Source organism: Nymphaea colorata, chromosome 12, assembly GCF_008831285.2.
Source record: "Nymphaea colorata isolate Beijing-Zhang1983 chromosome 12, ASM883128v2, whole genome shotgun sequence".
Lineage (NCBI taxonomy): Eukaryota > Viridiplantae > Streptophyta > Magnoliopsida > Nymphaeales > Nymphaeaceae > Nymphaea > Nymphaea colorata.
In genome coordinates, this window is record NC_045149.1 from 10,569,753 (window position 1) to 10,594,401 (window position 24,649).

The window sequence follows — 24,649 nt, forward strand, 5'->3', positions numbered from 1 at the left end:
CTCCAATAATATTCTAAAACGTTGTTCGATGTCCTTCGATTATTAGTGCAGCTCCAAGAGGTTTCCTTGGTTAATGGATTCCTCCGTTTATTTTAATTTCAAATAAAGGCATCCAAAATTAAGAGAAAGGAAAATATGATATTCCATTTGCGACTTATATGAGGTACACTGCATATCAAGATCTAAGAAAAAAAAATTGAAAATTTGTTATTCTCTTGAACTTAAGAAACTTCAATATTTATTCTTCCAAGTACGTGGGGACCGAGTCAATATCAAAAATACCACAAAGTCTTTTCTTAATTTTGCCATCTTAATTGATCAACCAGACCCTATACATGTATATGCATCCATGTTGGGGTTTATCTTCTTCTTATCAAGAACATAAAGAAAAAAACTATCTAAAGTAGGAAGAGGATTTCATCGTACCACTCATGATGCGTACCGAAGCCTCAAGGATCCAAAGCTGAGTGCACCTTCACTTCTCAATAACAAGCAAAGGTATTTGTAATTATGCATTAATTAACGATGAGACATAGGTCAATAAAACCCCAGCATCTTCCATTTTATAGGTAACATGAGCACACTACAGTGATTGGATAGACATGGTAAGAGTCAAAGCATATTTTAAAATGTACATATGATAATATGTTACTACTAATGCACAACCAATTTGGCCGACTTTAAATGGGTAGAACCATTGAACCGGCCGATTCATTTTCGAAATTTGATTTGGACAATGCCATCGCCTTTCTTTCCATCTAATTCATATCAAACACACACAATAGGGCCAAAACTTGATCCATATTATTGAATTTGGAGTCTAAAGAGTAAAGAGCAAGGGAACTATAAAAATAATTCAAAGAATGAGAATTCAAGTTCAAGTTTAAGTATTACTTTTTTATCGACTTCATTCATTTTTATGAAATGGCGTTATTGCGGTTCCATTTTTATATTTGAGAGCCAATCTTGACGCACACATTGTTGATCTAATCAGGTTTCCACTTTCCATCTCTTCAACTTTGAGCGTTTTTTTTTTCACGGAAGTTCAAATGGCCGTTTTGGATGTTTCACGACTTCATTCATTTTTATGAAATGGCGTTATTTTGGTTCCATTTTTATATTTGAGAGCCAATCTTGACCCCATCGAGGTGAGTCATCATCAGTCATCCCTCTTTTCTCTTTCGAATTTAGGGTTTAGTCCCATTGCTATAGTCTGTGGTGCTCGCCTTTTTCCCTCTGTTAAAATCCCAACTAGGTTCCCTGGGTTTGCGAATCCGAGGAACCTCATGTTGAATCTCTCGCAGAAGACGAAGCGCTTCCAAGACTGTCCGATCGGCAGCCTTAGACCTTTTCATTCATCAGACGAACCCCTTCGCGTCCTGCTCACCTCCTTGACAGCCATCGGGGGTCTGATTTTCAGGTATTGTTCATTTCATGGTTCTTTCCTTCATGCCCAAACCACTGTCTATGAATAAACTCCTGTTCTAAAGGTACTAACTGTTTTTTTTCTTCTTTTTAGTTGGCATGGTGTTCTTGCTAGACGTATTCATCACCAAAAACATCTGGCGATCTGGGTTCTGATCAGTTGCAACAACAATGTAGCAATGACCACTCTTCTGCTTCTTCTTTTCATGGTTCTAACGTGTTTACAATTATGATTTAGTTCAAGTTCTTTTTGTAAAAAAAAATGATCTTTATACTACCAAAATTGATGTTATAAGCACCGTTCAGTTTTTAACTATTAAAATTTAAGTAAAAAACAACTAACCTAATATATATTTATCATCAACTCACTTTATAGAAGATTTCAAAAAACTTAGTTTAATAATTAATTTTAATAGGTCTGGTTTTCATTTCCTACATCAAGTGCTCTAGTTTTTAACAACTTAGACGCTTCTTGTAAGAAAATAAAAATAGAGGCACTCGGGGTTTTGATTATTTATTAAAGAAATTTTCATGTTCGATCCTAGGGACAATTTTTTTGTGATTTTTCTTAATCAGGAACGATACGATTCGTTTAAGTGGAAACTTAAAACCGTTATGGTTACACACCGGCTCGATTTCAACGTGGCATGCTGCATGTCGGTTTTGCATGTAGCCCCGCACGTACCCTCATTCTCTCGATCACTGCCCACTTCTCTCTCTGTTAACCCATGGACTCTTGAAGAGCCCGTTGGCATCTGCGTCATTACATCGGCCTCCTGTTTATCATCCTCGTACTGTTCTCCATCTTCAAGAAGCAACTAGGGAATGCCGTCGTATATCGCGCTCGGACCATGTCGAGGGATGAGGGGGCTTTCCCCCCCGGCTACCAGGAAGACGCCTTCTCGTTCTGCAGGTTTCTTTCTTCCTTCTTTCGAGCGGGTAGGGCCGGCGTTTGGGGTAACAGAGGACGACTTGATGAGGAACTGCGGCCTGGACTCCTTGGTGGTCATTAGGCTCTTCAAATTTGGGTAGCCTTCTTTTGCTATTTTCGGATGTTGTTGGTTTTTTTCTTCCTTCTTGTTCTTCTGGGAATTTGGTGTCTGGAGCAAGAAGATTGTTGCTGTGTTTCCCCTTTTGAAACAGTTTCTTGAAGTTGGGTGAGGGGAAATCCTGCGAGGAAGTATCACCTTAAGGTCTTTCAAATTTGATGGGACACAGAGTTCGATTTGTGTTGTGTAGCGGCAGAGATTTCTATCCGTCTAACAAATTTTTTCTGACTTTTTGACTCTTGGTCAATAGAAATCGTTGGTTCACTCAATGGTCATCACGTTTGATGGGCCTTTGCGGTATGGTCTTGTTCTTCTGATGGTAAAGAGGTTTGCCTTTTCTTTTTCCTTGTCATGATCCATCGGTTTACTTTCCTTTTTCTTGGTTCTGTTTCCTGTTCCTTCTTTTTGTTGAATTCAAGTTTGATGGGTTTCGGATGTGGTTTGTGCTCTGTGTTTACATCCTGCAAGTGAACTCTTTTCTTTCTTTCTGTCTGGATCAATGATTCTTGTTTTTTTCCCGTCAAATCCTTATTCTTCTTTTGAAATTCTCTCGACAGCAGAATTTATGCATGAGATATTCTCATATTTGCAGTAAGCATGTTTTTGGGACCGTTCTGTATGAAACTATGATTGACCATATTTGCATTTCTGTGCTTTTTCTTCTTCAGCACAAAGCTTTTTGTGCCGTGTTCAATAGTCGGATTACTGGTGCTTGTGCCTGTTAATTGCACAAGTCGAAAGAGATCCTCCAGCATCACCCTTTCATATTCGATTGATTCTTTTACCATATCGAATATTGGAAGACGATCTAATAGGTAATACTTTCTTGGGTTATATGAATGTTAACAAGAATTATTATTCCTTATGATTTCCTGAAAAACATTGTTCTTCACGCGTATTATTTGGTGAACTCCTTTTAAATTCACAAATTATTACTTTAATCTTGAGTAGGTTTGTTTTGTTGCAATGGTGAACTACACAATTCGTAACATGTACGTGAGGATGAAAGAAAACCGATGCCATACACTGATCATTATCGTTTGATTCATTTTGCTGCAGAATTGTCAGGGCTCTTTCCTTGCTGGCATTCTTTTCATTTTAGTGAATGTTTTATGTCATATGCTTTTTTTCATCAGATAGTACTTTTAAGTTTTTGACTAACGATTTCCCAGCTTTCTTTAATAGAATGCATCTCGATCATATATTTAATAGGTCATTTTCATCCATCAGCGTAGGGAAACATAAAAAGAAGAGTACAAAAGAAGAGTACTTACTTTGACATGGAATAAGACCGGGGCAGAGCTAAATGTGGGCTTGTGTGGCAGTTGCCCACACGGTCCACAAAAGTTTATGGATTTACATATTCTTTAGCGCCAACTGTTTGCTTATTTATTCTCCTTGGACATATTTAAAACTTTGGATTTTTTGCTATTCGTTCTTGTTTGGAGCTTGATTTAACAACCTTGGAATGACTGCCCAGATAATGCAATATTTTAATGATATTTTAGATGAAAAAGTCACACTTATGACACTTCATTGTGCATCTTGATGCACCGTGGCTGTAGAATCGAACCATGTACTACTGGTGATATGCACTGTGATTCAGTTGGAGTAACTTTGCTATGTTATAGAGCATATTGCTTAGTGTTTTATGCAATTTATACCTAAAATCCTATGACTTCAAGATCAGCAGTATTGTGAGGTGAAGATAATGTGGAAGAGCTTTTATGTTCATCAGGGGCGCACATGCATACACGATCATGTGCATACACGAATTGCAGATGAAGTGTTCTTTCATCAATCATGTGCATACACGAATTGCAGATGAAGTGTTCTTTCATCCATGCATGCAAATGTTGGGATAAATAGTAATTACCATATTATGATTTTGCATTTTAAATTTTGTTTTAGTCAACCTTCATGATTTTTTTTCCGGCTTGTATATCCTTCAATACTCCTCTTGAATTTTCCAAGTTATTTAATTCAGTATTCTGCATTGTATGTTTTACACATAAAACGAAAATATAGGTTGAGCTCCAAACAGTTGATGGGCTAGTGAAAGAAAGCACTCAGTGTGCTCCAAATGGTTATTATTTCATTCCAGTTTATGATAAGGTATCAGAAAAAGGTTCACTAGCTTTCTTATTTTTCTGGTTGCCTGGACGTTTTGTAAGTTTTTGCTGCAAGTGTTATAGTAAATTAAACTGCAGTGCTGTTCCACTCCTAACAGATGTTTCTATCGGTTTTGTTCACTGTTTCTGTAAATGTCTCTTCTTCATTTAATGATTCCAAGAGTTTCCTGAATGAAGCTGCTGAATTTTGTCACAACATATTTTTCTGTCATGTAAAACTCAAGCCTCTGCAGTTTATAACTGTTTTCTGCATCAAAAACTTATTGGTAATGTACTTTTTAATGCTGCTCACTTTTTGATAAATCAATAGCTTCTGGTTGCTATAGTATCTGTTGGTCCTTTGTGCAGCTTTCATGTTCATTTACGTGCAACTTTCATGTTCATTTAGGTTTTAGGACACATAATATATAAAAAATACCCCTTTGATAAGAAACATCTGATAATGAATGTGGTTCGGGAACTTTAGAGTTTAGAGATTTACTCTTCATTATAGTAAATGGGTAAGAAGGCAGGTGAACTATTACAAAGTGAAAGGTTGTTTTGTATATTTTGCTAAGCAACATGGGGTATGGGAATTGCCCTGGAGTATCCGTGTTGGAATGGCTTTTTTTTGACACAAATATGCCTGGGGCCCTGAGCAATTGGGTATGTTAGATGAGATTTGGTCAGATCCAATCCAAAACATTAAACTTAAGAAAGGGAAAAAGAATAACACAATTACCATGTACAGTTTACCAGCGAGAGAGAGAGAAAGAGAGAGAGAGAGAGAGAGAGAGAGAGTACCAGCAAGAAGAATCTGATGGTAGCGAGTTAAGACACCAGAGGGCAAGGGGTGAGCCACCAATGAGGGCAGATAACTTGCAAGAGAGAGATTGCATGAACCGATGGCCTCCTAGACCTGGGTTTCTCCTCCTTCATAATGACTGATGAAGAGAACCTGTATATATATGCTGCTGTGTTTTAACCCATATTGTCAATTGTCATAGATGCACCCACACTCATAACCATATCCATGTGACACAGATATTTTGGTGGTGAGGTGGGCTGAATTGGCTGTTTCTGCTGAAGATCAGCTTTTAGTGATTGTCTTAGACTTAGTTGTTCAGTTTCTCAATTTTTTGTACAAAAATGTAAAATGTTCTTATGAATCACTAACTTAGAACTCCAACTCCTTTTTGATATTGAAGAAAGACTTTTGTGTTTGGCTTGTTTCTAGAAAGAAAACAACCTTAAGGTACTTGGTCTATGTTCTTTTATCTATGTTTGGAACTTTATAATTCAGTCCTTATGGTTTTCTATTGCATAAGGTAATTAAGAATATTAATTTATGGGCATTTATAATCTAGTATGGTCTTTTGGGGATATTACCTGAATGTGCCAAGTATATTCCATGTATTTGTGCAATATTTAGCTAAGACTCTCTAACATGTGCGGTATCAAGATGTCAGGTGCTTTCGTAGAGACGTATACACACACACATGCTTACATTTTCGCATATAATGAGCTACCAATTCATCTAAGAGACAAAGGAATAAATGCTGTGGCAGCTTAAAGCCTTAGCCAGAAAGGATCTCTTCTCTTACTAACATTATGCATGTTCACTATGTTGCTGATGTCCTTTGTACTTACTAACATTGTGTATCTTGTGTTGTAACTTTAGGGTTCTTTTGTTGTCCAAATTAAGGGACCTCATGGATGGTCATGGGAGCCAGATCATGTAATTTGCTGCTTTCTGGTCCCATGCTTGCCTTTAAAATTATGTTCTCTATTTACTTGTTGTCTTTTGTTAACTCCTTCAGTTACTTTCCTGAACCTTCTTACTTTTGGTATGTGACATGGGAACTTTGGATGCCGATATTATCGTGTTTTAAATTAAGCTCATGACTACACGGAAGCTTGCATTCTTCTGCAACTGACAAAGCATTAGTTTTGGTCTGTTGGCAACTAGATCCCTGTTTCTTTTTATAGTTATGTATGTCCCTGAACTTTCAGTGAGAACGTGTAAATATGGTAAAGGATTCTCTTGATGTAGATCCAACTTCCACGTAGACTATTTGGCAGTATATATATGCCAAGGGCTTGAGGTTGTAATTGCTGGTTAAAGTAGTCCTTTATAGACTGATTTGCTATAATTGGAAAGGTTTGGATTGTGGGTCTTCTGGAAAGTTTTCTCATCCCCACACCCGAAAAAAAAAAAAAAAAACACACCCTTCCCACCCTTAGGACTCAACTGTAGGACCTGAAGACACTTTCAGCAAAAGCTTGTTATCTCATCTGAAGCCAATGGAATGTTAAAGATGTTACCGCAGGAACTGGGATATAGTGGAGCAGCACAATAAGGATTTGATAACGAACTTCCCACATTACTCTCAATGACTGAGCATAAAAGATTGTAGTTAGCTGGCAGGAGAAAGAAGATGTGAGGTGTGGGATAGTGTTAAGATGAAGAACATTTATGAGGAGGATGAAGGAACCTCTGTGCTGTGTTGACAGTGCATACAGATTCAGCTCTGGGCAGATTAAGGAGCTGAGATTGCTGATTTTGATAAAACAGGAGTTGTACCGGAGCCTGTGTTCCATTTATTACTAGAAAATATGGGAGTTGTTCGACAAGGCTGATGTCAACCAGTAATTTTTCAATCTACTCTACGTTTAAGTTGAAGGTTGTTAATCACATCCATATGTAAGTGTACAAGATGATGGAAGCAACTTTTCTACCGTTGATTTTATAGATGGCTATGCCACACAGGTACTTGTCAAAGGCCCAAGTACACACATATTGTGTACATATATCATATATAATATATAATATATAATATATGTATATACTTGTATATGTCATATCTAACAATATATTATATGTATACATATAATTTATATGTAATATTGCTTATAATATATTGCATATATTATACAACCTAGGATTATATATGTATATAGCTTATAACGTACGTTATATATATGCACCATAATAACAATATATAATATATGTTTATAATCTGCTATATATGTTGTATGCTATGTCACATGCTATATATGTTGTATGTTATGTCACATGGGTACGGGCACGGTGTCGGTACGGGTACGGACCATTTTTAAAAAACTTAGGTACGAGGTACGGTCGTATACACATATATATATGTCGAAAAATACAGAAAAATATATTTGCACATATCTATATCAAAAATTACAAACAAACACAATAACATATCATTATATTCATAAATCATAATTCAAAATACATTCAAAATAGATGAATCCTCTCATAAAACGATGTATCACCACAGGCTCACAACAATAACTAGGGAAGACGCAGTTAACAGGGATCATGTAGTGCAAAATCATATACAATAAAAATGTATTGTTGGCAAATTTGTATTGTATAATACAATACAAATTTGCCAACATTAATATCTACAATCATGTAGTGGAAAATCATATACAATAAAAATGTATTGTTGGCAAATTTGTATTGTATAATACAATACAAATTTGCCAACATTAATATCTACAACTCTACATGCAGCACTCATGCAGTACAACGGCATGAGTGCAGCACCTGCCGGAAAATCCAATCCACATTCAACAATATTCTAAGACAGTGAAGAATGAAAAGAAGGCCTCTATTATCTAAATCTCTGGCTTACCAGGAAGAAAAGAAGATCAAGTTTATTATGAAAACACACGACCTGCTCGCTGCCACGATTGGCGTGAGCTATCGATAGCTCAGCTACCACTGTGTGAATGGGAGATCAATCCGGATCATTTTCTTCCATAAGAAGTCCTGACCTTTCAAAAGAATCTTCACCTTTTTGGTATGGTGAGTACTAATGACATACAAATGAGTCTTGACCTTTTTGGATTCTGACCTTTCCAGAGAGTCCTTCCATAATTGTCGAAAGATGCTCTAGATTCGCCCACCGCTCTTTGGATTCCACAGGAATGGATGAGCCTGATTATGACGTGTGTCTCGACGTCTCGACCGCATCTTTCTCCGTTTTCATTAATGGCGTGTCGGGCCTGGACACAATCCGCGAGTTCAGACAAGACAAGATGTTAGGCTATTGACCTCGGTCAGCCCCTGACTCTGAGATAGATATAAGCATAGCTTCGTAATTCAACTTCTCGCACATCTGCTCTGAAAGCGAGAGCTTGAGATGCATCCGTTAAGACACTCGCAAAGCGAAAAAAGAAATTTCGAACAAAAGGATCGGAACTCGCTGATAGGAAAGGAGAGAAAAACAAAGCAATGCCAACAGAGTCAATTCGCTGTTTGAAAACAGAGAGAGAGAGATTTGAAACCCTCTCGGGTAGAGAAAGGGCGAGCCAGAGGGAGGGGTGATGGGTTTTCACTTTTAGGCGGTGAGTTTTCTGAACACACAACCCGTCGCCGGTCGTTGCCGGCGGCGAAGGCAGGGGCAGAGCAGATGAAAATGAAAACAAAAAATGAAAAAAACATCACAGTCACCTCCTGCCGTCGTCACCATTCCCCGCTGGGTTCGCCGCCCCTGCTGTCGCTTGTCGCTGCTGCTTCGTTGCCGGCGATGAAGGCAGGGGTGGAGCCGATGAGAATGAAAAGAAAAATGAGAAAAAAAAATACCGTGAGAAAGAGGAACGAATGTTGTCGCTGGCCGCCACTGCCGTCGCCGGTTGCAGTCGCTGCGGCCGCTGCACACTCGCCGCGGCCGTTGCACACTCACCGGAAGTCGTCGCCAGTCGAAGGCTCGAAGCTGCGGTCGCTCGGTGAGAGGTAAGAAAGAGTAAAGTCGAATGTTTTAAGGGTTTCGTTTCTTTTTTAACGTTAAAATGAGTTTAAAAGTTAAAATCAAATAATCGTTAAACATAAAAAACGGATGGATTTGGACTTAGTCAAAGTTGACCGTATCCAAAAATGGACGGATACGACCTTCGGTAGGTTGACCGTACCTGGTACGGTCAACGCCGCACCATCCCGTACCCAAGCCCGTACTCGTATCCATACCGGTGTCGTACCAGTACCGGACGAGTACTCCACCCTCCTAGCTGTACCCGTGTTACTTAGGTTGTATGAGTTCTTTGAGAATTTTGGAAAGCTTAAATGGAATTATTAAGAACTCATGAGCTGCTTATATGTAAATGTTGGGTACCCTTAAGGAACTAACAACAAGATTAAGATATACTTGACTGTGACTTAAGTATAGATTAACCTTAATTAATATAAGTTCAATTAAACTATTCCATAATTAAGAGTTACTAAATACCTTTCAGTTTGAAAGTAAATAGCTTCAAAATTGGGGACAAGATTGAAAAATAAAATAAAATAAGACGGAGGTCATTGCACAACCCCCATTTCAAGACCAAAAGAGAGGGATAGAAGAAAGAGATGAGGGGAGGGAGGAGACTGATTTTCAGGTGGTCAAATCAACAAGAATCAGGTATGGTGTCCCTAGCATCCCTTTTTGCTTTCGGAAATGGTTTTGATTCAGTTAATGCATAATTTCACACCATATTTTTGGAATCATGCTTATTTCATGTGCTGCACGCGTTGATAACTTTTGCTTGATGAAAAATGGTGCAGACTGGGATATTATGCAAACCCTCAACTAGACAGTTTGTGAAATAGTGCCTTTGCAGCTAGTTTTTGAATTGCCCGAGCCATTTTTCCAGTCATCGGCGGCTGACCATGGCCAGCTCGGCTTGACCACAACTCTATCCGTGGCCATGTATTGCTGCTGATGGTCCGCTTGGCTTGTTTTTGACTTCTTGAGGAGCACTGCGTACCTTGTCCTGTTTGGGGTTTGTTGTGCGCATGTTCCCATGCGAATGATTATGTTGTCGATTTTTCCATCTCTTATGTAATTGCATGAATAGTTGAATGTGATTGCATGAATAGTCAACTAGGCAACCTTTAGCAGACCCCTTATTATATTTGGGGTGTTGTGCCATTTGACCATAGAAGTGTAGCGCCAAGAAATGTTAGATTGATCCTCCCTAGAGGGGAATGAATCAAAATTTTATCTGTTGCATGGCTTATTCTTATACTTGTTACGTACTATTTATAGTTGCATGTTATAATGTGGTATGTGGATTGTGGAGTATATGACAGGTGGAGGTTGGAGTCATGACTGACGCCAATGTGATGTAACAGACCTAGTGAATTGCATATGGGCAGATAGATAGGCTTAGCCTTTGGATATGTGTTCTCTTGATCTCTTGATTCATTGTTATGTTTTGTTGGTTCATGATTATTGTTATGTTTTGTTGGTTCATGATTATTAGTCTGATGTTAAAGAACCTGACTTGGGCTCCACAGGTCCTGCTCCTTATCATGATCATCTAGATGCATTAAGAAGTAACTTATTTAATTGTTCATGCGACATTATCGTGAAATAAAGAAAACATGCATCAATCTTTTCACTCCATAGCCGCTTTGCCACTCAGTTTCTTAGCTATTCGTATTGACACACACACACACACACACACACACATATATATATATATATATATATATATATATATATATATATATATATATAATTTGTGAATTTATATGGTCAGGGTGTGGCCATAGAAGTCACACGCTACTCACACACATCGCAATGCATTGCATTAGAGCTAAAGCCGCCCAATAATTTTTATCGGGTGGTTGTGGAAGTAGGCCTGAACTAGAAGCTAAAACTCATTAAAGCTTGGCTGGAGCGCAAGCCGAGTCTTAACGATGTACGACTTCATAACTCCGACTGGTTTATGTAAGTGGAATGGAGTTGTTCACTGAATCGGTTAGTTAAAGTGTGACTCGGTTCAAAATATAACTGGTTCGAATTGTTGCAAGAAACGATTCGCACAACTCCTTTTTTAAATATTAAACCGCTTTCCAAATGTGACAGGAATGATAGGGCGGCGGCAGAATTCTTTCTTTCGCTCCTCCACTCATCCTCGGTGGTCGTCAAGTCCTCCCTCACCTTGCCTTGCCTCTTCTTCGACGTTCGTCGAGTTCTTCACTCCCGACTACCACTCTCCCTGGTCGGCGCCGCGTCCTCCAACTCTCCGACAGTCGATCTCCCGTCTGGCGTCCATACCTCGGAAGCTCTTGTGACTACAGTGTCCCGTCGGTCGTCATTCGTCAGGTTACTCAGGTCTCTCTCTCTCTCTCTCTATGCTGTGGGTAGGTGGTAGCCGAACAACGAATCGCTTCTCGGCGTCTTCAGCTCCCTTTTCTGTTCAAACGGCAGCCATCGCCCATCGGCCCATTGCTGTTTACGATGGCTGCCGATGGGAAAAATAAAGAAGGTCGGGGGGTGGGGGGGTTGGAATTTATGAGGTTTCTCTTTGTGTTGTTTACCAACATTAGGACTCCTTACTATGTCCGTTTCCCCTTCTCTTCCTCCCGGTAACTTCTATGCCCATTGCAGAAAGTTGGGGGTGGGGGTTGGAATTTATGAGGTTTCTCTTTGTGTTGTTTACCAACATTAGGGCTCCTTACTATGTCTGTTTCCCCTTCTCTTCCTTTCGGTAACTTTTATGCCCATTGCAGTCGCAGAATAGAAGTTTTGTTGGAGGATTTCATGTATTCCGTTTTGGGTGTTCTCATAAGTACCGTCGACTGCATTTTATTGTCTTCGATTCACTGTCTGTTTCCTTGTGCGAATTCTGTTGTTGGGTGTGATGCTTTGGTGATGTTTAGGCTTTTCTGATTATTCTTGCTTTTGCTGATTCTGTTGTTGGGATTGGGTTCATGACGGATGCCTGTTCTTGGGCCTGGTTTGGATATGTTGGTCTTCAATTTTAATCTTAGTTTCGTGTATTTTGATTTTGCTGGTAGCCTGGTCTAGTTTTCATGATAACTGCTACTACTTAATATTTAAGCGGTTGTTGTAAATGATCACAAGGATTTTAGATGGCTACAAAATCTCAGGATGGCTTGTATTAAATTCTTCGTAGTATTTGTCTTGTGCTGAGTAAACATTGTTCCTTGTTGGATAAACTTCAAACAGGGCCTACTCTATGCAAGCACTCTCCAAAGAGGGCCAGTTCCCTTAGTGCTTTTCCACTCAACCGTCTTTACTCAACCGTCTCTACTGAGAACCAAAACAGAAAATGCTTTTACTCTTCCTAGTTAAGAGTGTTAAACCAGTATAGATCTAGTTAAGAGTGTTAAACCAGTATAGATGGAAAAGATGCATGTTCTCAGATTTTTTTACTTCCTTTAGAAAAGAGATGTTCAGTTATACTTGTTTCTAAGTGTTTGTTTCATCTTTCTAGTTTTTATTTATGATGGTTCTTTAATTTTTAGGCGTCTATATATCTCCATCAAATAGAATACAATTTTGAACTTGTCTGCACTTAAGGATCTAGAATTTCCACTTACTTAGGGAGATGAGGGTATTTTAGGACTTGCGTGGTGATTTTGCTTTGATTTCGGCATATTGTTTTTTGTGTCTTATTGCTAAGAGGATTATCTAAAACCATTTAAACCATTCCAACTCGGTCCTGAAAGTGGTTTTTTAGGTGGATAGGAGAATGAACTATAGAAGTAGCAATTTCCCCTTAGCAATCAATGGTCCATCCCTTTGCAAGAAAATCTCACAACAAGAGAATTTGGAGAAGATTGCTTGACATGATCCTCTCTTTTTATGAGAGAGTTCAAGGAGAACTCGTCCCTTGTGGCATTATCCTTTTGCAAAATCGTCATTTCGTAAAGTCTTTCTTATGTAACTGCGGTGCAAGACTGATTTAACTTTGCTGGATAGTGGTACATTTTGAGCCTAACAGAGTCCAATCCCATAGTTGTCATTATCATGCATTTGATGATTTTACAGAATCCACGACATAGGATTGGTTTATCCTCGGCTTCCTTTGAGATAAGATAAGAGCTTAACCTACACCATTAGTAAAACTTCCAATCAGTTGAGGACTCTTAACATTTATGGAAAATCATCACCATTAAACCAACCTTTTGTATAGAAGTCCTTAGGAGAGTTGTGAAGTTCGTTTCTCTACCGAACCAACCTATGTTGTTTTGCATTCACCCTCTTCTTTAGAGTAGAATTTCTTCCTCTTGATGATATATTATTTGATGTCAAGATTTTTTTTGTGAAAGTGATAATTTTCAGTTTTGCTTAAAAACATTTTAAAAGTGTCTTCTCACACCATGATGTGGCTTTGCTTTATTCTTAGTACCTCCTTGAGTAGAAGAATAAAATTTCAAGTTTTTGTTGCCAAACAATGGAAGAGGAAAATTGTAAAGATCCTGAATATGAGCAGTAAGGAAAGGTCCTATGAAGTTAAAGAAAGTCAAGACTAAGGCTTAGCTTAGTCTTAGCAAGGCTGTTGATTCTGAATGATATAAAGGCTGTTGATTCTTAGACTAAGTTCCTACTGTACACACTAATAGAAGATCATAGTTTTAACTGTACATGTACCCTTATCTGTACCCTTATCCAGTCTTGCAGGTGTGTTAGGTCAAGGGAATGAACTGAAAGAAGCACCTATGATCCGATCCTATAATTGTTGCTTGCTGAAATATATAATTCATCCAATAAGCAGTTTAAAGTTGATTTAGCTTGGAGCTCATATCTGCTGTTATCCAACAGTAAATTTGGGAAAAGAAAAAATGACTGAGCTGCAGGAAGCAATCGGTCGGTAGATGGTAGCTTTTTAGCTGATACAGTGTTTCCTTTCTTCAAGTATGTCATGAATAGAAAGATTACTGAGCTCAGAATATGTCCCTTAAGGACATGAAAGTATAAATGAGCTTCACCAGCAGCTCATATTCTGCACCCAAAGTGATTTCAGCTCGTTCAGCATTCAACCACTACTCCAAACAACAGAAATTTGAGACCTCAAAACAATTCAACAGATTTAAGATAACCAAGTCGCTCAATTTTCTGAGAAAAGGGATGAGTATCCAAAAACAAGGAGAAAAATGAGGAAAGGCACAAATTTAACCCAATCTTCATAAAACTTTGCTTCTTATTAAACTAAAGATGGTGCACAGCAAATTCTAGTTCAAGATGATATTCCTGAGTGTCCAGAGAAAGAGACACATGAACAGAATGAACTGTTCATTTGCATCGGCTTATATTTGCCAAATCTTTTTTCTTATCCTTCTCATATGGCTTTAGTGCTGTGTTCAAACTTTCATATTACATACACAGAGGAAAAGGAAATCTTTTAGCGTTTACATCCTCATCCCTAAAAGTTAACAATAGATGCAAACTTAAAATAGTCATCAATTGTTTTATGCCTTATGCATAAATCTGTTAAATGTTTAAGAGAAGTTCCATTTCATTATTAACCCTCATCAAAGTCTTAATATACCGCTACAATGGTTTAACTTTAAATTGATAGAGTTGTCTTTTGGTTAAAGGCTAGGTGATTGTTTGTCTCCCGTGACCAATTCTGAAGTAACAAAAACACAATGGTTTAACTTTAAATTGATAGAGTTGTCTTTTGGTTAAAGGCTAGGTTAAAGGCTAGGTGATTGTTTGTCTCCCGTGACCAATTCTGAAGTAACAAAAACGAATCCATAAATCACGTGACCTGACCAATTCTGAACAGTAGAAACAAAGAAGACAGCCGATGAACAGTAGAAACAAAGAAGACAGCCGATGACTACTACTACTCCCAAGTTCAATTAGTCCACATACAACTATCAATTGGGTCAACCAGACCTGACCTATCAACCAGACCTGACCTATCTTCTCCACACGCCCAATCATAATGGGCGGCAGCATACTTGTAATTTTTAACATTGTTTTGTGCACTTTGTTGTCCACGAAATCAATATATAATGAACGAAATCAATATATAATGATATCAAGAGGCAGCCATTAGTAGGGCTGGGCCCTGGGCTGGGAAAAACCTGGCCCGAGCAGGGCCTGGCCAGATTCGGCCTCTTAATGATTAAAAAATATATTTTTTATTTTTTAATTTTAATAATATATATTTATTACTAACAAATATATTTTATATTTAAAAAAATATTTTATAATTTAAAAATATTATTCTATTATAACAGGCCGGGTCGGGCCCGGGCCCAATGGGCTGGCTCGTCGAGCCGTTCCCGACTCGGTTTTATCAGGCCGGTCCGATGCCCACCTCTAGATGTTAGGGTTGCTGCTCTTTTTCTTCTCTCTCTCTCTCTCTCTTTTGTACGTGCAGTCCGTTCCTCTTCTTCTCCTTTTGCATCTAACTTCATTCGGTGGTTTGACATTAGATATCAAAATCTTACAATCAGGTCCTCCACGTAGTACAACCAAGTTCTATTCTCTTATCGTCTCCCTGCTGGTGGATTAAGAGAAAGAAGACGAGAAGAGGACGAGGAGAGAGAGGCGGCAAGAAGAGGACGAGGAGAGACGAAAGGAAAGAAGTCGTTGAAGAAAAGAGTCGTCGGAGAATTTACTTCGCTGCCAAGTTCTTCTTACTTCACTACCATGTAAGGAAAGTAGATATAAATATAAATGTATACCTTCTCACACCACAAACTCTCACAAGAGAGCACACACAAAGAGAACTAGAAAATAATTTGTGCACTAAGGCACAAAAAGTGTCATTAAACCTCAAGACTAATGCTTACAAATGGACCAGAATGGCGTTTTAAAGAGGCAGGTAAGAGGGCTTTAGTTAAATCTAGCCGTTGGGGCTCTAACATCTTTTATATGAGAAAAAAGGAAAAAACAAAAATAATGGAAAACACAAAAGGAAAAGGAAAAGGAAAAAGAATGCAAATAAGAACATAAAATACATTCATAACAGATAGATCATGAGTCATGACCCATTTTGGAAATTGTGATGAGATTGAGCTCGCATTTTTGTGTTTTCTCCTTCTTTCCATCTGTTGACAAGTTCTGCTGTAATCTGACAGCCCCAACCCCTAGACTTCTAGACCTAGGAGCTAGCCCAGCAACCAGATCCACCTTATCCTTCATATATTTCTTGGGGACTTCGGCCCAGTTTCTTCACATGGCTTTTTTCTAATAAAGGTCCTCTTTCATATTCAGTCTGTGTGTATTTGGAATGTGTAAGGTGAAGGTCGGCCTAAAAAAAATCAAAGAAAAAGAAAATCAAAAGACAAAAGCTGAATGCAAGAGAAAAAAAGAAAAAAAAAAATAAAAGAGGAAAAAAAAGCAAAAGGTGTATGCCAAGAGATTAAAGGCATGAAGGCTGAACTCTCAGGAATTGAATGTGACAATCTTTGGTAGATGTGTGATTCTAGGGTCGAGATCTTCTTCTATTTTTGATTACATAACATGCTGAGGACTATTCCTTTATGTTCATATTTTAGAAATTGAAAGGCATCCCTTCTAGAGATTTGACGACATTGATGCGAAATGAATCCTGATGCTTGTACGGTACTATGTATAAAATGAAGGCCATATTATTTGCACAACACAAGCACTCATGCTTATTAGTTAAATTGATCATTTTTGAATTATTTCAAAATAAAAACTTGACATCTCTAATCATAGGAGGAACAAACCAATCTCCTTTGGTCTTGAAAGATGTTTGTCATTTCATTACCATTCCATTACCAAACCATTAGTCCATTTGTGGGATAGATGAAACTCCTCAAACCTAGTCAACTCCTGTTGAGTGTGACGAATTTCATTTTCTTCGTCTCAAGAGATGCATATGGGATAAATGATTAAGGCTGGCCCATTATTCCATCTTAACCGAGTGTCTTCAACATAACCCAGTCTTAGGATTGAGTCTGTCATAGAAAACCTCTTCTCAAAAGGATGAGTCAATTTTGTAGTCGATTTTGAACTGTGACATTTTTGAAAGGTTCTATTCGTTGAAGTTGCATGAGTTTTGGGTTTTATGTCCTCGGGTCCTTCATGGTTTTAGACCAGGTTGGTACTCAGATTCTTTCTTCTTGTGTCACGTTAGTGTCAGGTTAGTTGAATAGATCCTTTAGTTAGCTATTGCACTTGTCCACGATAGATTAAGGTCATTGCCTTGATTTGTTTTCAGTAGGATCTTATTTTGATTTAGTTTGTTGAGTTGGGCAATTGCTGGTTTGATTTTATAGTAGTTCAATCTTGCTTATTTTATGCTTTAATGGCTTCCACCATAGTGTCATGTTTAGTTTTCACTTGCACTGTGACATGGGTTGTTTAGGTGCTTTGTTGTCTTAGTTGCTTGGTTTTTATTTTTCAATGCATTCACTTGTGTCGCAGACCGACTATCCCTCGGCGTCATGCGGGCCAAATAGGCCTGAAAAAGTCAGCCCATGAAAACTTGATTCTTTTGGTAAATATAATCTCATCAAGTTCATGGGTTTGTGTGTCACATTCTGATAGAGTCTTTGAATTGCATATCGTACATTGCTTAAGTTTGTAGGTTGCTTGACTGAATATCTTTGACAAGAACTTCGCATCTCACATCTAACTTGGTTATGATACAATCATGTGTTTGCTAACATGGAAGCCTACATTCTAAAAATATGCGAAGCTATTTTGTTCATTTTTGTTCATTATCCAATTCGGTTATGATACAATCATGTGTTTGGTAACATGGAAGCCTACATTTTAAAAATATGCCAAGGTTTGTCTCTAGAGTGCTAGAAAAGTTCTGTTCTTGTTGCCTAATATGTTAGTGTGTTTTAAACCTTAAGGACTATCCTTTTTATGACCAGAGAACTGTGGTACATGCTATTTAGTTACTTGGAATTGTAAGAATCGTGCCTTTTAAAAATGTCATGCTTCTTCTCTTCTTGAAATATTCAACTCAAAATTTTGGATTTGTAGCCCCATAAATGTAAAACTAAAACCCTTCCACAGCTACATCATTTACACCATGGTGATAGCATATCCAACAAAAGTGTCACTTTTTTTTTCTTTTTTCCATTATCTCACCTAAACATTTTCGTGAAATGATAAAATATGTTAAAATTATCAGTTGCAGGCAATGTTAATATTTGAAGAAGAAGGGTTGCTGCTAGTAATTAGAAAATTATCAACAGGCCAGTCAACTGTGCAATGGAGCATACCTTGGTCAACCGATGGATTTGAAGTGGAGTCTTACTGACAGTAGATGGTACCCTAGTGATTCATTAAAAATTGAAGATGACTTCAAATTCCCTTTGTGAATTTGTCTTCCAAGGCTTCAACCCATTTTTTGGAATCATAAAGTGTTTAGGGTATTACTGACACTTTGTGAGAAGAGTTTTTGGATCTACATATGCTTTCCTTTCTCATTTAGGATTTGTGCATGTATGCATTATTGTCCCCTTACAGTTTACTCCTAAATCGGTGATACAAATGGAAGTTGGAGGAAACAAGCTTTTTTAAGGAGTCATTCATGAAGATAGTATCAAATATTGTGCTCAATATAAGTAGAACACTCACTTGACTGAGCACTGCCATTTGGAAAAGGATGAAGTCAATTGTAATACCAAAATGGATAATGTGGCAAATGACTGGCCTAATTTGAATATTGCAAGAAGAGCATCAAAGGAGACAGTTAACCTTGACCACAATCATGCAACAACTATCACCAAACTAAAGATAGGAATCTCAAAAGATAAAGGTTGCTAGTTAATCTTGACCACAATCATGCAACAACTATCACCAAACTAAAGATAGGAATCTCAAAAGATAAAGGTTGCTGTTTGCATACATTTTTGTCAGAATTTGGAGTGTAATCTCTGAGATTTTCACTGGAATGGCATTTGTTTCTACGATCTTATGCAGAAAATCATGTGTTCAATGTATGCCCGATTGTTTTTTGGCAATGTTAATGGCGCTTGATGATGTATCATGGATTTTGGGTTAAGTGTGGTTATTTGTGTTCCTTTTACTGCAAGGTAGTTTGAGCAAGCATGTGGTTTGTTTGGCATTTGCTTTTCAATAATTGGCACATTTTAAGTTTTCTCTACAAACATTGAACTTCCTTAACATATTTCAGTTGCAAGCCATAATGTTTTTTATTGTAGGAATGCTAGTTGTGTATTCTATAGAGTTTGGTAGTTTTCTCTATAGTGCAAGTAGCCATAGTGTCTAACTTTGGGTGATTTTCAAGTTGTCTGTTATGCTGTTGATCATGGGATCATCAGGAAGGTTTGTCGCCATAAGTTCATTAATTTGAAAATACGAGTCTTTTGTTATATCCTGTTAAAAATATAAAAATCAATGCTAAATAAGGAATAAGCTTGTTGTGGAGTTGGAATTTCAATTTTTCTTTATAAATATGACAAAACAGGGAACCAACAGGCTCAACCCCAACTTAATCTAGAATTTTAGGCTAAAAATGATTCTCTATGTTGGTTTTCTCGACAGAGAGATGATGGAATGGTAATGGGGACCAACCCCACCACATTATTCTTTCTTTATTATCATCTCATGCCAAATCCAATCTTCACACCAGTACTTTTGGTTGTTTCTCATTCTTCTACTTTTAGATGACCTAAACTTCTAGTAGGTTTACCAAGCAATTGCCAATTTAAACTCGTGTTTGGACTGCAACTTATTCCTAAGCTTGTCCACATTCTTTGATGTTTTTGAACATTTTTAACAATTCTATTATTCTAGTTAAAGCACTAAAGAATATCCGTTTGACATGACAACAATTTGCTGATTAACCAAGATGCATAATTTTACTTCACGATCAGGAAGGAGCTATGTTATCTAAATATGTTGAGAGAGGGACCCTTATATGTAGGTTACTATTTTTCTGAGATGGGATGACTCAAATCCTCTTAGGTAGGGCTCAAATCTGAGAACAATCATAAAATCAATCTATCGTCATGTCGTGTCAGGACATAGACACATCATTTGCCAAGAAAACCTCTAACACAGACCATGACATGAAAAGGCCACTCAAGGGCCACAGTAACACAATCTCAATCACATGCAAGACAGGCTTAAACATTCCATTTCGGTCATAGCATTCACATGTCCATCAATCACATACATTCATTCACACACATTTCATTCACATACATTCATTTTCATTAGCTTTAGTGAATTGACAGTTCCTATGGGTGCAAACACAGGCACGTGCACACCGCGGGCGGCCTATAGCCAAGAGACAACCCCCGTGGTGGCCCAGAATAGAATGGATCCATTCATCCGCTGCAACGGTAGAACACTCATCCATCGATGTGTGAATTTCAAGGAGAGATACTCAACCATCCCTACGACACCCAGGTTGGGAAGGTGGGAGCCCAACGCTCCAAGCACATCACACAATAGTACCCTAGGGCCTTGCACCGCTTGCGCTCCGAACAGGTGAGACCAGTGGCGAAAGCGGGACGTCTCCCAAACACATAACAACATCCCACTGGCCTCTCATCTCTTATTCTTTCATTATTATTATTATAATTACACATTCACAAAATGACTGACTATCTCATGAGGTTGGTACACTTCACGAGTGCACCCACACCTCCAATTGTCTCCACACGAGGTCTAAACATAACATTAACAGCCGTCATACAATATAGGTACAACTACCCTCCAATTTCAATCAATTGCATTATTGCCCACGGCAATACATATGCGACAAATCACAATATTCACATCTTATCAAACACATCAATCAGATTTTTCAAAACTTGGCCAAATCCTAGAGAGTAGTCTCGATCCATGATGGCTCGTAGCTGTCCTATGCAATTATCATACTATGATGCCCTCTAATGCACAATCGGGGTCGAGGATGCACTCGACTCGATACCCCACCTCATTTGTCCTAAACAGTTATCAATTCTATCATGCACATGCAAATGCGTAACAATTTTCAAAACAAGCTTTTAATAGATTTCTTAAACAGAACTTGTCACATGACAAATCACTCACAATCACACATATCAGTCACACATTTCAAAACTTAGCCACACCACGATGAGTAGTCTCGATCCGTGATTGGCTCGTATCTGTCCTAGACAATTATCATTCTAGGATGCTTTCTAATGCATAATTGGGGTCGAGGAGATACTCGACTCGATACTCCATCTCATCTGTCCTAAACAGTTATCAATTCTAGCATGCACATGCAAATGCATAACGTTTTCAAAACATGCTTCTCATAGCCTTTCAAAACATCTGATCAACCTGTTGCCCTGGGTCCGCCAAAACCTGAAAAAAGAAACAATTGAAGGCTTAGCCTTCGCAGTATGGCAACAAACAAGGAAAATTCCAAACCCTCTTAGGTAAGGCTCAAATCTAAGAACAATCATAAGACCAATCTATCGTCATGTGGTATCAGGGCATAGACACATCATTTGCCAAGAAAACCTCTAACACAGACCACGACATGAAAAGGCCACTCAAGGGCCATAGTAACACAATCTCAATCACATGCATGACATGCTTAAACATTCCATTTCAGTCATAGCATTCATATGTCCATCAATCACATACATTCGTTCACACACATTTCATTCACACATTCATTTTCATTAGCTTTAGTGAATTGACAGTTCTTGTGGGTGCAAACACAGACACGTGCACATCGCGGGCGGCCTATAGCCAAGAGACAACCCCCGTGGTGGCCCAGAATTGAATGGATCCTTTCATCCGCTGCAACGGTAGAGCACTCATCCATGGATGTGTGAATTCCAAGGAGAGATACTCAGCCATCCCTAGGACACCTAGGTTGGGAAGGCGGGAGCCCAACGCTCCAAGCACATCACACAACAGTACCTTAAGGCCTTGCACCGCTTGCGCTCCGAACAGGTGAGACCAGTGGCGAAAGCGGGATGTCTACCAAACACATAACAACATCCCATTGTTCTCTCATCTCTTATTCTTTCATTATTATCATTATAATTTCACATTCACAAAATGACTGGCTATCTCATGAGGTTGGTACATGATGCAGACCTTCCCACCAGGTGGCCGAGAACTAGGGCCAGCACGACCAAGCAAGGCCAAGAGAGTCAAGCACCATCGGCCAACATGATGAAAAGCATAGATGAGCTAAGGGAGGCTAACATAGAACTTGAAGTTGATGCAGCGGGCGGTGTGGGCGGAGCATCATCAGCGGAGCGCGGGTAGCGAGCTGAAGACTTCAAGGCGGAACAGGCACGGGAACTAGACCTAGATCCGGTTATAGCGAGTTCGAACCCTGAGTCTAGTCCTGACCCAGTCCACGCGTGGCAAGCCTAAGGCCTAACTTAGGCAAGTTATATGGCTGAACCCGTGAGGGAGAGGCCAAACTCACTAAACATTCGAGACATCTCGTCTCAGTCTCCTTTTATGCTTTTGCTTTATAGTTGAGTCGTTTCATTTCAGCAAGTGTCTCGGTTCTCATGTTAAGAACTGGTTTTATTTCAAGTACTTAAACTCTTTTGTAAGTCTTTTTTCATTATGCAATCAAGAATTAGAAGTTGAGTTTTTTGTGTGAATTGGCTCTTGCCTCTCTCTTCCCTTCATCGTCTTACCGCCGGTGATCGGAATCCAAAGGCTCCAACCCGTGGCTCTGGTTGAAGCAAAACAAGCTTGGAGACATTCCTCGAGGCTACTGGAATTCCTCTTGGAGTTTCTTCATCCTACGCATAATTCCCCGACTAAATCACCATCTTCTTACGGTGCAACTTCTTCATCCCCGGAAGGAGTCAGAGGCAGGAGAAGATAATCAAGAAGGCTTGGAGGAGAGCGACTCGTGGCTCTAGTCGCCTAGTACCCAAGCGCATGACTCCGGCTGCAAGAGAAGAGGTAGGTGTCGATAATCTCCCGGCTCCTTCCATACTTGAGCAGAGCAGAGGACTAGTTGAAATCGTCCCTAGTAGGCCACTTGATCTTTGCTAAAAACAGAGAGAAAGAGCGCCGGAAAGGAGGATCGACACTAGCTCTTAGGAGACTGATTTTCACGGTAAGAAACCGAGAGAGCTCGTCGGAATTCTGTTGGTAGACGGCCAATAGAATTTCAGCGAAATTGATCGGTTAATTCCCTTGGAAACTCGTCCATGGCAGCAGCAATCCAAACCCCACTCAGTCGAGGGATTGCTGTCGAAGGAGATAGAAATTCCCCAAAAGTGAGCAAATTCGTATTCACGACTTGGCAGAATCAAACAACCATCGGGCGGACGTTGCAGGCAAATTCTGAAGCAAACCAGGGCGGGTTTCACTCTCTCACTTATTCCAGTAGCATCGCCCTGGCCTTAGCAACATCCCCACCAAATTGCATGCAATCCGTCCAACCATCGCGGAGAACCAGCTTTCGGTAAAAATTCCGTCCCTGCTCGCCGGAATCTTTAACGCTACAATTTTTCAGTCCAAAACCGAGAGGCACTCAATAACTTCTGGTTTTCTCAACTTGCCCATGGTCAGTGTTATTGGTTATTAAGTTAGAATTTAATTGGCGAGGGCATTGTAGTCATTCCACCTCCTAAGCCCTTAAAGAAAAGGAAACCAGCAGCCTCTCAACTTCAACCGTCCCTAAAGCCTCACCAGCCCAAGAGTCTTACCCTCTTAACTCGCCACTTGTCTAACTCTTGAATCCTCATCATTACCCCACTTTGAGTTATAACCCCATCTCCCCCTCGTGCATAACACCTATACCCTCTTGTATGACCCTTTGGCTCTCCCCAAACCAAAACCGGCACCATCTTAAGTGCTCCACTCCTCACGCCACCTTGCCTCTCATCATTAGCCTCACATTAACTCTCCACTCAATGACCTTATCCAGCCCTCACGTGAATTAAGCTCCTTTCCATCCAAGTCTCTTAGTTTCCTCCCTTGGTGTAACCCATCCTCATAACCGGCCATACTCATTAAGAGCCACCTCTCATCATTAGGAGCCATCTCACCTAGCCTTAATTTCACTCTCTCGTAGAATTAACCCTCCACCATCATACGCCTGACCTTAGTCTATCTCTAAGCCATAACCAAACCTTTAGCAATTAATCTCCATCTCCCGGCTCTATACAATCTAACCCAAATCGAGCCTACCTAATCCCACTCCGAGCTCATTCCTTGTTCCGGGCTCGGTTTGACCCCTTGGAGTTCATTAGCTAGGTTCACCTCCAAGGTTTGCACGTGATCAAATTAGCATCTCTACTACAGCAAGTAAGTCATCTTGTAGCCTCCCTCGCTGCAATCATCTCCCGATCATCTTCCT

At 39.2% G+C, this 24,649-nt stretch overlaps 1 long non-coding RNA gene across 3 annotated transcripts; it reads left to right on the top strand.

The window, feature by feature from the left end:
• Positions 1 to 1,015: 1,015 nt before the first annotated feature.
• On the top strand, positions 1,016 to 22,853 carry LOC116265548 (uncharacterized). Of its 3 annotated transcripts, XR_007574988.1 has the most exons (7): positions 1,016 to 1,420; positions 1,520 to 4,589; positions 6,267 to 11,721; positions 15,825 to 16,022; positions 20,583 to 20,817; positions 22,029 to 22,263; positions 22,409 to 22,853. It is a non-coding gene; the product is annotated as an uncharacterized LOC116265548 (long non-coding RNA). The 3 variants fall into 3 exon arrangements; XR_007574987.1 differs by having other exon boundaries at positions 1,520 to 11,721; XR_004175093.2 differs by lacking the exon at positions 20,583 to 20,817 and having other exon boundaries at positions 1,520 to 11,721.
• The last annotated feature ends 1,796 nt before the right edge of the window (positions 22,854 to 24,649 follow it).